Source organism: Nicotiana sylvestris, chromosome 2 (assembly GCF_000393655.2).
Source record: "Nicotiana sylvestris chromosome 2, ASM39365v2, whole genome shotgun sequence".
NCBI classification, from domain to species: Eukaryota; Viridiplantae; Streptophyta; class Magnoliopsida; order Solanales; family Solanaceae; genus Nicotiana; species Nicotiana sylvestris.
The window spans coordinates 123,730,745-123,744,118 of record NC_091058.1 but is presented as its reverse complement, the minus strand read 5'-3'; the positions used below and the strand labels follow the sequence as shown (position 1 = coordinate 123,744,118).

At 35.6% G+C, this 13,374-nt stretch overlaps 1 non-coding gene across 1 annotated transcript; it reads right to left on the bottom strand.

Moving 5' to 3' along the window:
* Nucleotides 1-585: 585 nt before the first annotated feature.
* On the bottom strand, nt 586-692 carry LOC138886597 (small nucleolar RNA R71). The gene has a single exon (XR_011405647.1). It is a non-coding gene; the product is annotated as a small nucleolar RNA R71 (small nucleolar RNA).
* Between the last annotated feature and the right edge of the window lie 12,682 nt (nt 693-13,374).

The following is a 13,374-nucleotide window of genomic DNA, read 5'->3' as shown; positions in this document are numbered from 1 at the left end:
TAGTTTATGACCCGCTATTCTATAAAAGAGTTGGTCAATTACGATCCTGAAATTGAAAGATCTCTTCGATTGCGCAGGAAAGGACAAACATTATCTTCCCAAAGCATAGCTTGTGAAGGTATGGAGAATCAGGAAGTAGAAAATATCAGCCCACGAGAAGTACCACCACCTGTACAAATAGAGGATCAATTTGATGAAGTGGCGCCAAGGCCAGCGAATAGTATCCTAAGAGATTATGCTAGACCTGACCGCTTCAACTGTGAATCTAGTGTCAGAAAACCTCCAGTGGCAGCCAACAACTTTGAAATCAGGACTGGCCTGATTCAAACAATTCAACAGTCTTGCATCTTTACTGGAGACGCAAGTGAAGATCCACACAGTCATTTAATTGACTTTTTGGAACTTATTGAAATAGCTAAGTATAATGGAGTACCTCCTGAAGCTATCAAGTTAAGGCTATTTCCTTTCTCTTTAAAAGGAGATGCCAAGACTTGGTTGCAAAGTTTGTCACAAGGTTCCATTACCACATGGGATCAAATGACTCAGAAATTTTTAAACAACTATTTTTCCCCTGCTAAAACCACAAAGTTAAGACAAAACATATCTAATTTCTTGCAGACTGACACAGAGTCAATTTATCAAGCTTGGGAAAGGTTAAAAGCAATGTTAAGAAAATGTCCACACCACGATATTCCTGAACATATACAATTGTATTTTTTTTATCACGGGCTAAAACCCTCTTCTAGAAATGTGATAGATGCAGATGTAGGAGTTTCAGTAATGGGAAAAACAATATAGGAAGCGTTGCAATTGTTGAATGAAATTTCTGAGAATGCCATCCAATGGCCATATGAGCGTATAGCTATCAAGAAGGCCGCTACAGTAAATCAGGTTGATGCTTTAAATACACTAACATAGCAAATTGTTTCTTTGGCACAAAAGTTTGAAAATTTTCAGGTGAATACACAACAACCAAGCCAATCTGAGGCTTGTGACATGTGTGGAGGAAATCATCAGAACCATAAATGTCAAGCAACCAATAACAATGATGAACATGTCAATGTCATCGGTTACAAGCAGTATCCTTTTGGAAGTCCAATGGCACAAAAACATCCAGGATTTCAATGGAGCAATCCAAATGGTGTAGAGAACTCTCAAATCTTCCAGAAGCAACAAATACAGGGTCCACCCGAATACCAGAATCCATACCATGGTCAATCAAACTTTAGACCTTATCAACAAGCAGGGCCCTATCAGCAAAGGCCTCAACAAGCTCATTCAAGTCTTGATGATCTTTTGTATAAGTATATTAAGGTCACTGATGAAAAGATGGAGAGCCAAAATTCATCCCTCAAAAATCTGGAAATACAGTTGAGCCAATTGGCAGCTCTTGTTTCAGAAAAGATTCAAGGTCCCTTACCAAGCAATATAGAAAAAACCCAAAAGAGCACCTTAAGGCCATCACCTTACGATCAGGTAAGGAGCTTGATGAACCCTATGCAGAGCAGTCAGAACAACATGTAAACAACGGTAAGAATGTTAAAATACCCTCTGAACCATTTCATAAGAGTGAAGTCAAGAAAAAAGAAGAAAACAATATTGAAAAATTGACTCCTCTCCCTGTGAATATTCCATTTCCACAAAAAATGAAAAGAGAAAAGTTTCACAACCAATTTGCAAAATTTTTGGAGATTTTAAAACAAATTCACATCAATATTCCTTTTACCGATTCTTTGTTACAAATGCCTTCATATGCCAAATTTTTAAAGGAAATTTTGTCAAGTAAAAGAATATTAGAAGAAATTTTTGTGGTAATGCTTATGGAAAATGCAGTGCTATACTTCAAAATAAGCTACCATAAAAACTTGGTGATCCAAGCAGTTTTACAATTCCATGCACTTTGGGAGGAGTATATTTTGAAAAAGCACTTTGTGATTCTGGAGCTTCAATAAATTTAATGCTATTTTCTATCTTTAAAAAGTTAGATCTTGGTGAAATAAAAGACACAAGTTTTTCTCTTCAGTTTGCAGATCAAAGTACTAAGATACCTAAGAAAATAATTGAAAATGTACTCGTAACAGTAGATAAGTTTGTTTTCCCTGTAGATTTTATAGTACTTGAAATGAAAGAATGTCCTAATGAACCAATAATTTTAGGCAGACCATTTCTTGCTACAGGAAGAGCAATTATAGATGTTCATCAAGGACAATTAATTTTAAGAGTTGATGAAGAAAGAGTCCTATTTGATATGCAAAAGATACTAAGATATTCAGGAGATGAAACGTCATCTTCATGTTTTTCAATTGACATGATTAGTTACCTTACATATGAATTCAAAGATGATCAATTAATTCTAGATTCAATGAAAAGATGCTTGATCAAATCAAGCACCACACAGGATGATGATCCCACCATCAGAAAAGAAGCTGAAATATTGTACAAAGATTCAGAAGAAGAAAGAGATGAAATCCGAAAAAGTTCAATCAAAAATTGAACTCAAAACCCTCCCTTCTCATTTGAAAAATGTTTATCTTGAGCAAGAATTATTTCCAGTAATTATTTCATCTTCTCTTACTACAGAACAAGAAAATAGTTTGATTAAAGTATTGAAAGCACACAAAGGAGCCTTGGGGTGGACTGTAGAAGATATTAAAGGGATTAGTTCGGTTATTTGTACACACGGAATCCTCATGGAGGATAGCTACAAGTCAGTAGTCCAGCCTCAAAGAAGATTGAATCCAGCAATGCAGGAAGTAGTGAAAAAAGAGATCGTAAAGCTGTTGGCAGCAGGTATTATATACCCAATTTCTGACAGCTCGTGGGTAAGTCCCATTCAGGTAGTACCAAAGAAAGGAGGTATGACCGTTATAAAAAATGAAAATAATGAGCTCATACCTACCAGGACTGTTATAGGATGGAGAGTCTGTATTGATTACAGACGTCTCAATGATGTCACTAGAAAAGATCATTTTCCTTTGCCATTTATTGATCAAATATTGGAAAGAATTGCAAGATATGGTTTTTACTATTTTCTTGGTGGCTATTTAGGATATAATCAGATACCAATTGCACCAGAAGATCAAAATAAGACAACCTTCACATGCCCTCATGGAACATATGCCTATAGGAGAATGTCATTTGGTCTATGCAACGCCCCTGCTACATTTCAGCGTTGCATGTCTGCAATTTTTGTTGACATGACTGACAAATTTCTTGAAATTTTTATGGATGATTTTACACTATTTGGCAAAACATATAAGGATTGTCTTAACCATTTGACCTTAGTTCTTAAAATATGTGAAGAAACAAACTTAGTTCTTAATTGGGAAAAGTGTCATTTTATGGTTACTGAAGGAATTGTTTTAGGACATAAAATCACTGCTAAAGGGATAAAAGTTGATAAGGCAAAAATTAATCTTATAGCAGGATTACCCCCTCCAACAACTGTAAGAAATTAGAAGCTTTCTAGGTCATGCAGGTTTTTACAGACGATTCATAAAAGACTTCTCAAAAATTTCAAAACCGCTGACTAACCTCTTGTTGAAAGACACTAAGTTTAATTTTTCAGGTAACTGTGTGAAAGCATTTGAAACCCTTAAGTAAAAGTTATCAACTACACCTGTAGTTGTGTCCCCTGATTGGAACCAACCTTTTGAGGTCATGTGTAATGCTAGTAATACAGCAGTTGGAGCTGTTTAAGGCCAAAGAAGGGATAAGATTTTTCGTCCCATTTACTATGCTAGTAGGACATTGAGTGAGACACAAGTGAATTATGCCACGACAGAAAAAGAGTTACTAGTAGTAGTGTTTGCTTTTGATAAGTTTCGCTCTTATTTGATAGGAACCAAAGTCACTGTTTTTACTGATCATGCAACTTTAAAATACCTCTTATCTAAGGAAGATGCTCGACTTAGATTATTAAGATGGATTTTACATCTGCAAGAATTTGACCTTGAGATAAAGGACAAAAAAGGGACAGAGAACCAAGTAGCTGACCATTTGTCTAGATTAGAAAACCCTCCCCTTGAGTTTAATGAGATAAAAGAAGAATTTATTGATGAACATATTTTTTCAGTTGACATAATTGTGACTCAACCACCCTGGTTTGCAGATATCGCGATTTACTTGGTTGGAAAGTGGATACCGCAAGATTTCTCTTACCAACAAAGAAAAAAGCTTATATCTGATGCAAAGTATTTTCTGTGGGATGAACCTTTCTTATTCAATAATTGTGCAGATAATATTATTAGAAGGTGTGTACCTGAAGAAGAGATGAATAAAATTCTATATCACTGTCATGATGGAGCAATTGGAGGACATTATGAAGCAAATCGAATAGCTTTCAAAGTTTTAGAAGCCGGATTCTTCTGGCCCACACTCTTTAAAGATGCCCGAGCATATGTAGCACAATGTGATAGGTGTCAGAGAACAGGTAATATCACCAAGAGAGATGAGATGCCACTGCAATCAATACAGGTATGTGAAATATTTGATGTTTGGGGAATATATTTTATGGGTCCTTTCCTTCTTCTCACTCTTTTGAATATATCCTTGTGGCTGTGGATTACGTGTCAAGATGGGTTGAAGCCATCCCTACAAGAAAGAATGATGCTCGTACAGTGTGTAATCTTTTTAGAAAAAATATTTTTACCAGATTTGGCACACCGCGAGTCATCATTAGTGACCAAGGAACTCATTTCATCAATAGGCAATTTTCTGCTTTACTGTCAAAATATAATGTGACTCACAAAATGGGAACACCATATCATGCTCAAACTCAAGGGCAAGTTAAGGTTTCCAATCACGAGTTAAAAAGAATTCTTGAAAACTGGTTGGAATCTCAAGAAAAGACTGGTCTTTAAAATTAGATGATGCATTATGGGCGTACCGAACGACTTTCAAAACACCAATTGGAACATCTTTATATAGATTAGTCTTTGGAAAAGCTTGTCATTTACTCGTAGAATTAGAACATAAAGCTTTTTTGGCATTGAAAGCACTGAACTTTGATTTAACCTCCGTTGGTAAAAAGCGATTTATTCAGGTTAATGAATTGGAAGAACTGAGATCGGGAGCCTATGAAAATGCTAAAAATTTTAAAGAAAAAACAAAAATATGGCATGACAAGTTGATCCGACCAAAGAGTTTCAAAATTGGAGATCAGGTATTTCTTTACAATAGCCGATTCAAGTTATTCCCAGGAAAATTAAAATCCAGGTGGACGGGTCCTTACAATGTTATAGGTGTTACTCCGTACGGGGCAATTGAAATTCAGAAAAATGGAGGAGACAAGTTTAAGATAAATGGTCACAGGCTAAAATTGTACTATGGAAGACATTTTGATCAACATCCATCGGTTACTTTGATAGAATGATGAATTCTGCAATTAATAAGTCGAGCTAACGATATTAAACTCAGAACTAAGATACAAAACCCGTAGTCATTGAGGGAGAAGCAGTGGAGCCTCATAAGCCCGACATAGATTGGGGTAATTAAATGCTTAATCAATTGATCTGGTCAATATCCAGGTTATTGTACAACCAGAACATCTCATGAAGGCCTCTAAAAAATAGAGTCACCTGTGCAGGAGTAACTCCATGGTGATCGGTATACCTAAGTAACTGGTTGATTAACCATTTAATGAATCAATTCAAAATGTTGGCACAGGTAAATTTGTTGGTTTATATTTAAACCAGGACCAAATGACTGATAATGTCTTAAATTAGTCAGTCTATTACATATAAAAACATGTGTTGTCACACACTCTTTCAAGTTTTTCTCTCTCTCTCTCTCTCTCTCTCTCTCTATATATATATATATATATATATATATATATATATATATATATATATATATATATCCATCTTTTATTTTATTCTCAATTGTTGTTCTTGTACAATATTAAAGTTTTAAAGTAAAAGTTTACATATTTTTCAAACATAATTTTTTTAATTTATGCCATATAACTTCCAAGTTTGTGATTTTATTTTTGTGAAGGCAAGAACGAGTATCTCCAAATTTGAGAAAGTGTTGAAATTGAGAAGCATTATGATCTCAACAGGTAGAATCAACAAAATTCTGCTAGAACTTGCCCCAAATGTCTATCAAGGCGAAATTCTAGACAACACTATATTTAGAATGAAATTAGGCTTTCTTTGACACCTTTTTTAGCCTATCTATTTTTAACCACAAATATTTATATTTTACCTTTTAGCACCCAACTTTGAGCCCCCCCAAACCCAAAAAAAAAGAAAAAAAAGAGAGGGATAAACCAACTTTTATTGATACACCATATTGGTTTACCTTACAAAAAGATTGATACTACTCCTTCCGGCTATAGTTGAGCAAAAAATGATTATTAAAGCAAGCGATGAAGGAATACTTATGGAGTAAATGTTCTATTTTACTCTTAAAAAAAAGAAAAAAGAAAGAGGAAAACAAGGTGTATATACCTGTAAAATAAATTATTGGTTCAAGAAGCTTGAATTTAAGAAATCTATTGAGAGAAATGATGAATTAAGTGATGTTAATTATGAAATTGGAGACCGGGACCTTTAGCCCAATCTCTAGAGTTATTTTATTGTGTTGAGTTGTACATAGTTACTTTGATAAAATAATCACCTCTCATAATAAAGCTGGATGAAACAAAGTCACTACAAATATATCCTTTTACCTTACCAGCATTAAGCCTATCATTACAAGCCTGAAAAAGTCCTAAAATAATTTTAGAAATTAGTGTTGATTCTACATTAGTGGAGACTGACATGAAGGGCAAGCCTATGGAAAAAATTTGAGAAACTCGAAATTGTAATCATAATGTTATCAATCTCAAAAGGTTCATCAAAAGAGGAGTTGAAAGTTTTTGGCAAACAAAAGCAAAAGCAGAAACAAGGTATAGATTTGGCGACTTGAAAAACTTATAGGTTTTGAATTTTATGTGAAACTTTATTTTTTTACTTTTGTACTCTACAAGAAACAACAATTATTAATAAAATTACTGCCTCGAGGACGAGCAAGGATTCAAGTGCGGGAGAGTTTGATGACTATAAAATATTCATATATTATATAATTAAAAATAAATTATTTTAAATAATATATGTATATATATATAATATGTCAATTATCTGTATTTTCTAATAGTATTTTGCAGGAAATAAAAATATCATGATAAAGCAAATAAAGGAATAAAAAAAGAAGCACGGAGCATCATGGCAATAGAAGCACGACGCATCATGTCAATAGAAGAACGACGCATCATGGCAAAAGAACCACGAGGCATCGTGGCACCTTATGAGATTTGATTTCTATAAATAGGATGTTTATGTTGAAAGGGGAGAAAGATCATACGTGCCTAATTAGCAAACTTTTCTCTAGCTTTGGTCTTTACTTCTCTCTTTATCTATTTCATTTTATCTTGTAGTCTTTGAATTTTCTAAGAGTGTTGATAGTATTTTAAGAATTTCTTTCTTTGTGAGATTTAAATACTCCATAATGGAGTAATCTCTTTTGTTGGGATAGTTGATGAAGCTCGATAGCGTTATAATATTAATCTCAATTTTACTACATGCTTGACCTAAAACTTTCTAATTATATTTCTATATGTACTGGAATATTAGTTTTAATTAATTATTATAACTTCTATATATTTATTCTCCAAAGTTAGTTATATGTCAATTTTATAATTCTCACGAAGCAAAATTAATATACGATAACTATTGGGTAAAATAATAGAGTGAGAGTAATTCTTTTTAAGCTATCATTCCAAGTCTGTAATCTTGCTTACTTCCATTCTAATTCTCACGGAGGAGTTTTAGTTGGCAAGATTATTGATTTTTAGTAAAAATTAATCGCAAGAGGATTTTGCTATCTTTTAGCACAATTTAGGCAAGAAAATTATTTCAGTTTAATCATCACGAGTCATATATCATTGATTTACATAACCTCGCGGAGTGTTATTAATTGATTATTTCTTAGTGAGCAAAATATAATTGTATTAACAATAAATAGTTATTCCTAAGAGAAATACATGTAGAAGCTAAGATTTTATTATTATTACGCTATCGAGTGAATTCAATGATTCCCAACTCTTTTTAAATATAAATCTTCCGAAAGTTATTTTGCTTCAACTTAAGCAATTTAAATTTTCAACCAACAAAACTTTATCAATCTGGTTCTCTCAAATAGTAGTAAGAATATTATAAGTTTGTAGCTAGATTCTCCAATATCTGTGGGACGATATCATAAACTATACTAGATTTTGACAAAGTACGAGTAGCAAAATCTTATACGAATTGGCCTCGTCACCGTTTGAGAAGTATACCTGCCTTCTACATCTTCTGGTGGCCCTTTTGTGTGATTTCATGGCCAGATTCAAAGAGATCTGGTCCATTCCTTGCTCAACTTATGTTCATGGCCTTTCTTCGGCCATCCATTGCCTTTCAAGTCAGATCCTTGACTTTTCCGGCTAGATCAGTAACTTTTCAAAGTCTCTCACTTTTCCAGGTTCTCTGAAACCCTAACCTTTAAGATATTTTGATTTTCATGACCTACCTCGCTCTTGGTTTTCTATTTTTCTTTCCCTAGCTGATCAACATGCAAACCGAAGCAAATAAATGCACAAATAGCACGTAAGATGCATCAGGATGGTCTTTTGTTTCGGGTGCATCTGTCCTAGACGGGCCCAACCCCTGTGTTGAGTCCCCGAAGTCAAATGCACGTGATGCAAATAAACGTTCCTACTAGGAATCCAACATGAGGCTATGTTATTCTATGTTTAATCCTGGGGGTGTGTTCTAGACATGGTTTACCCAAGCGGACAACTCGAGCCGAGGAGGGGGCAATGTACCGGGAGCACGAAAGTCTACCTGACCTAGCTGCTGATCCAGCCTCGTTCTATTTGGTATGACTTTTAACAGAAAAATAGGCCACGCGTACGTGTGCACCATATTTTTAGAAGACTCAGAAGGGAGGCATAAGAAGACGGTTTTAATATAGTTCAAATAAAATTAAAGTAGTAAATGAGCGACAATTAGCACATTAGGTCCAAAAATACAGTAATATCAAAAAATAATAAAGCCAAGCATAGATCATATTAATAAGCTCGAATTCTGAACCCTGAACTAGAGATTTTGGGTTCGGTCCCCAGCAGTGCCGCTAGAGCTGTCATACCTCATTTTTCCGAGGGATAGGGAGTTTTTCCAATTAAAGTGACATTAATCAAAATGGGATTATTTATTTAATTCATAGACATCACTTGGAATAATTTATGGTATCCCAAGTCACAGGTTTATTTTAAATCCCAAATCGAGGAAATTTGACTCTGCTTTAAAGTGCGCGAAAACCAGAAGACTGAGTAAGGAATTCTGTTAACCCGGCGGGAAGGTGTTAGGCATTTCCAGGTTCCGTGGTTTTAGCGCGGTCGCTTCTAATCAAACTTGGCTTAGTAAATTATTGGCGTAATGGCTTCTTGGCCACTTAAACTTGTAGGGCTTTTGAAAGCCGATACATAAACTTTGAACTTTCCCATTTAAACACTCAAATTCGTATAACCCATAACTAATAAACACATTTTACCCTTGACCTTACGCGCGTGTATTACACATTAGCTAACGTATCCATCCAGTCAGCAAATGACCAATGAGACTGTTACACGTCAAGGGCGCAAAAATATACCCCAACTGATTGGGGTCCCCCCTCTTTTAATCAGTAGATAGACCAACCTTCCCCACTTTCCGTCTCTTTTCCTCTCTCTAACCAACCCCCCCCCTTAAACCTAGGTTAAGTAATGGCCTGTAAATTAGTCATCCCCTTCTAAAATTAATAGTAATCACTCCAAAACCAACCGATTGGGGTCCCCCCCCCTCTTTTAATCAAAAGGTTATCGAGCTTCGTTTGGTCTGAGCTTTCGATTTCAGTCACGCTATAGGATGTGAAGGTTAGTTTGTTTCTTTTGATGTCGTTTACTATTTTGTCTTCTAATTTCTTATGAAATAATGTGGGTAATGTGTGATAGTCAAAGCTATTTTTGTCTGCATGCACAAATTGTCATATTTTATTTTTGGATTTGGAGAAAACAGTCAATATTCATTCTATTTGAGGGGTTTTGTTTTTTTCATGACTTATCTGGCATTTGGGGTTAAAAAATTAGGGCTTTTATCTGCATGCATAAATTGTGGGATTTTATATTAGGGTTTTGGGGAAAACAGTCGAATATTCACTTTATTCTAGGGTTTTGTCTTTTTCATGAGTGATATGGCATTTAGGGTTAAAAGATTAGGGCTTTTTGAATATAAAATATTCTTGTCTCCCACTTTGTTAAAGTTTATGGCTTTCTAGGATTAAAGTGTATCTGACTTGGCCCCCCTTTTTTTATAGGTTTCAATGGCTGTCTGTGTGAAATTACAATTTCATAATCTAGGGTGGTAAGTGGCTGGCCCATTTATGAGGTATGTAAATGGGCAAACTTGGCCAGTTTTTCTTCAATCTGACATTGATGAATTGCATATAATTCATTTACATGATTGGGATAAGGATATGGGGTACTTAATAGTAGATAAATATGCATGTAAAATTAACTAAAAGGATATTTTAGATTTCTGAAATATGATGTTGATGTGTTAGCTTTCTGTGAAGACTTTAAGGATGTGGATTTTATTGATGTGTATATATGTCACAAAATTAATACACCATGTCTTGATTTGGATCTAGATGAAATGTTAAGTAGTGGTGGTTTAAATATGGACTCCACTGATGTCCAGCCTTGTGGCTTTAATGAAATGCCATATAGGCAAACAAGTGATGTTAATGCAAGGTCAACACACTCACCTAACAATGATATAAATAGGAGTGATAACACTCATGGGAAGGGTAAAGAGAGGGCTGCTGAAAGTGATTCTTATACATAAGAGTCCAGTGAAGATGAAGGCGAGTTCTATAACTTTCATTTAGCAACTGATTCTGAGGGTGATGCTGAGGGTGATGAGGTAAGTACTGAGAGTGAGGATAAGGATTTTGAGGCTATTTCTGAAGATGATAATGATGATACAGATGAGTCATTATATGTTGCTGATGAGGATATTGTTAGAGAGACAAGTGACCTAGAACTTGAAGTTGTTGCTGCTAGACAGGCTAAAGTGAATGCAAAGAGTAGTAAACTAAGATCTAGTGAAGTTAATACTGATGAGATACCTAGTGGACCTGTAGGTATATACCCTGGTTTTGAAGACATGTATAAAGATAGGGGACCCAAATATGCTGGAAAGTTGGTTTTACAAACATATTGTTGACTTCTCCAACAATACATGCACATGCAGATCATGGCAACTCAAAGGAATACCATGCTCCCATGCAATATGTGTAATATTTTTTAAGAGATTTGATCCGGCTGACTATGTTGTTCACTGGTACAGGAAAGAAACATACCTGGAGGTTTTTAGTTGTTACATACAACCAGTAACCAACATGGAGATGTGGCCATCAACACATAATCCAATTATTGAGCCTCCTGTAATTATCAAGATGCCTGGTAGACCTAAGAAAAATAGAAAAAGAGCTCAAGATGAACCTAACAAGAAGTTTGGTAAGAGATCAAGGAAAGGGACACCAATGACATGTTATCATTGTAAGACAGTAGGCCATAACAAGAAGGGGTGTCCTATCCTGGTAATGCATTCAATTTGTTTCTGATCTAGTGCTACTCAACCATCACAGGCTGCTCAAACAACAACTCAATCAGGTCCTGCAAGTGATTCTGGAACTACTTGGACCAGAAATGCTCAACCATCAGTTGTTGCAAGTGCATCTGCAAGTATTTATTTTTTACATTAGTTAATCTATATTAGGACCATGATTTTTAAATTACTAGATAGTATTTTATCTTACATCAGGATACTAGAAGTATGAGATCAAGGACTTTTAAGGATATTATATCTAGTGTTAGAGGAAGGCCAAGAGCTAGTGGACTTCGAGGAAGACCAAGAACTACTGAATTTGGTATATTGTTTAGTGATAGAAAGGGTAAGATCATTGAGGATTTGAATTTTTATTTAGATATTAGTGGTTTGGGTGCTAAATTGGCTTCCTATGAAGTGTGGATCAAGAGATAGGGTACATTCTGCTCCTACAAAAGTAGTGGATGCTGGGTACACCAATATTAATCTTGGATGCACTACACCTGGACTAAGGTGGCAAGGAAGAAATGCTATAACACAAAGGCAACTTCAACAACAGTTGAGGAGAAGACAAACTCAAGCAAGCCTTAGCCAACCTCAAGTCCATTCTTCATCTCCGCCAAGCTAGTCTCCATGTCCAAACTTGAGGAAATTTTAGCAAAACATCAACCAATCTCCACCATGAAGATGACTGGATGTTTGTTTTTGTGATAACTTAAGTCTGTTAGTTGCAGAACTTAATTTGTAGGTTAACTTAAGTCTGTTTAACTATGACTTTTCTTTTGGAACTGTAACGACCCGGTCGATCATTTTAAAAATTAACGCCCCAATCCCCTATTAACTGCTTTTTCCATGTTTGTTTCTGCTATTGTGAGTTGCCGGGAGGATTCATTTTCAGTTTCGAAGTGTTTTGGGACACTTAGTCCCTTAATGAGAGCTTAAGCTTTAGAATTTGGATCGTAGTCGGAGCAGTGGGAAGACGACCTCAGAATGGAATTCTGTCAATTCTGTTAGCTCCATTGGGTGATTTTGGGCTTAGGGGCATGTTCGGATTATGTTTTGGAGGCTCGTAGCTTATTTAGGCTTGAAATGCCGAAAGTTGAATTTTTGAAGTTTCCGGATCAATAGTGAAATTTTGATATCGGGGTTCGAATTCAATTTCAGAATTTGGAGTAGCTTAATAGTGTTTAATGTGACTTGTGTGCAAAATTTGGGGTCAATTGTACTTAGTTTGGTTGGTTTCGGCATCGGTTGTAGGATTCTTGAAATTTCAAGTTCTTTAGGTTTGGATTGGAGGGTGATTCATAGTTTTAGCGTTGTTTGATGTGATTTGGGGGTTGGAATAAGTTTGCATGATGTTTTAGGATTGGTTGGTATAGTTGGTTGATATTCCGGGGGCCTCGGGTGTTTTTCGGATGCTCAACTGACCATTTTTAGACTTAGAAAAGGATCAAATTTTCTGGTTTTTCCATTGCAGACTTTCCTTCATCGCAATCGCGTGAGGAGACTCATGATTACGTAGGCTTAGATGAGGTAGAGGGAGTTTTATTATTTCAATCGCGGGAAAAGGTATGCGAACGCATAGTATTGAATCGCGAACGCGTGGGCTATGCCGCATTCGTGAAGAAGAAGCGAGGCAACTGTGGAGTGGAGAGTTCCTCTTCACAATTGCGTGAGGTCAACCGCGATCGTGTAGACCTGAAAG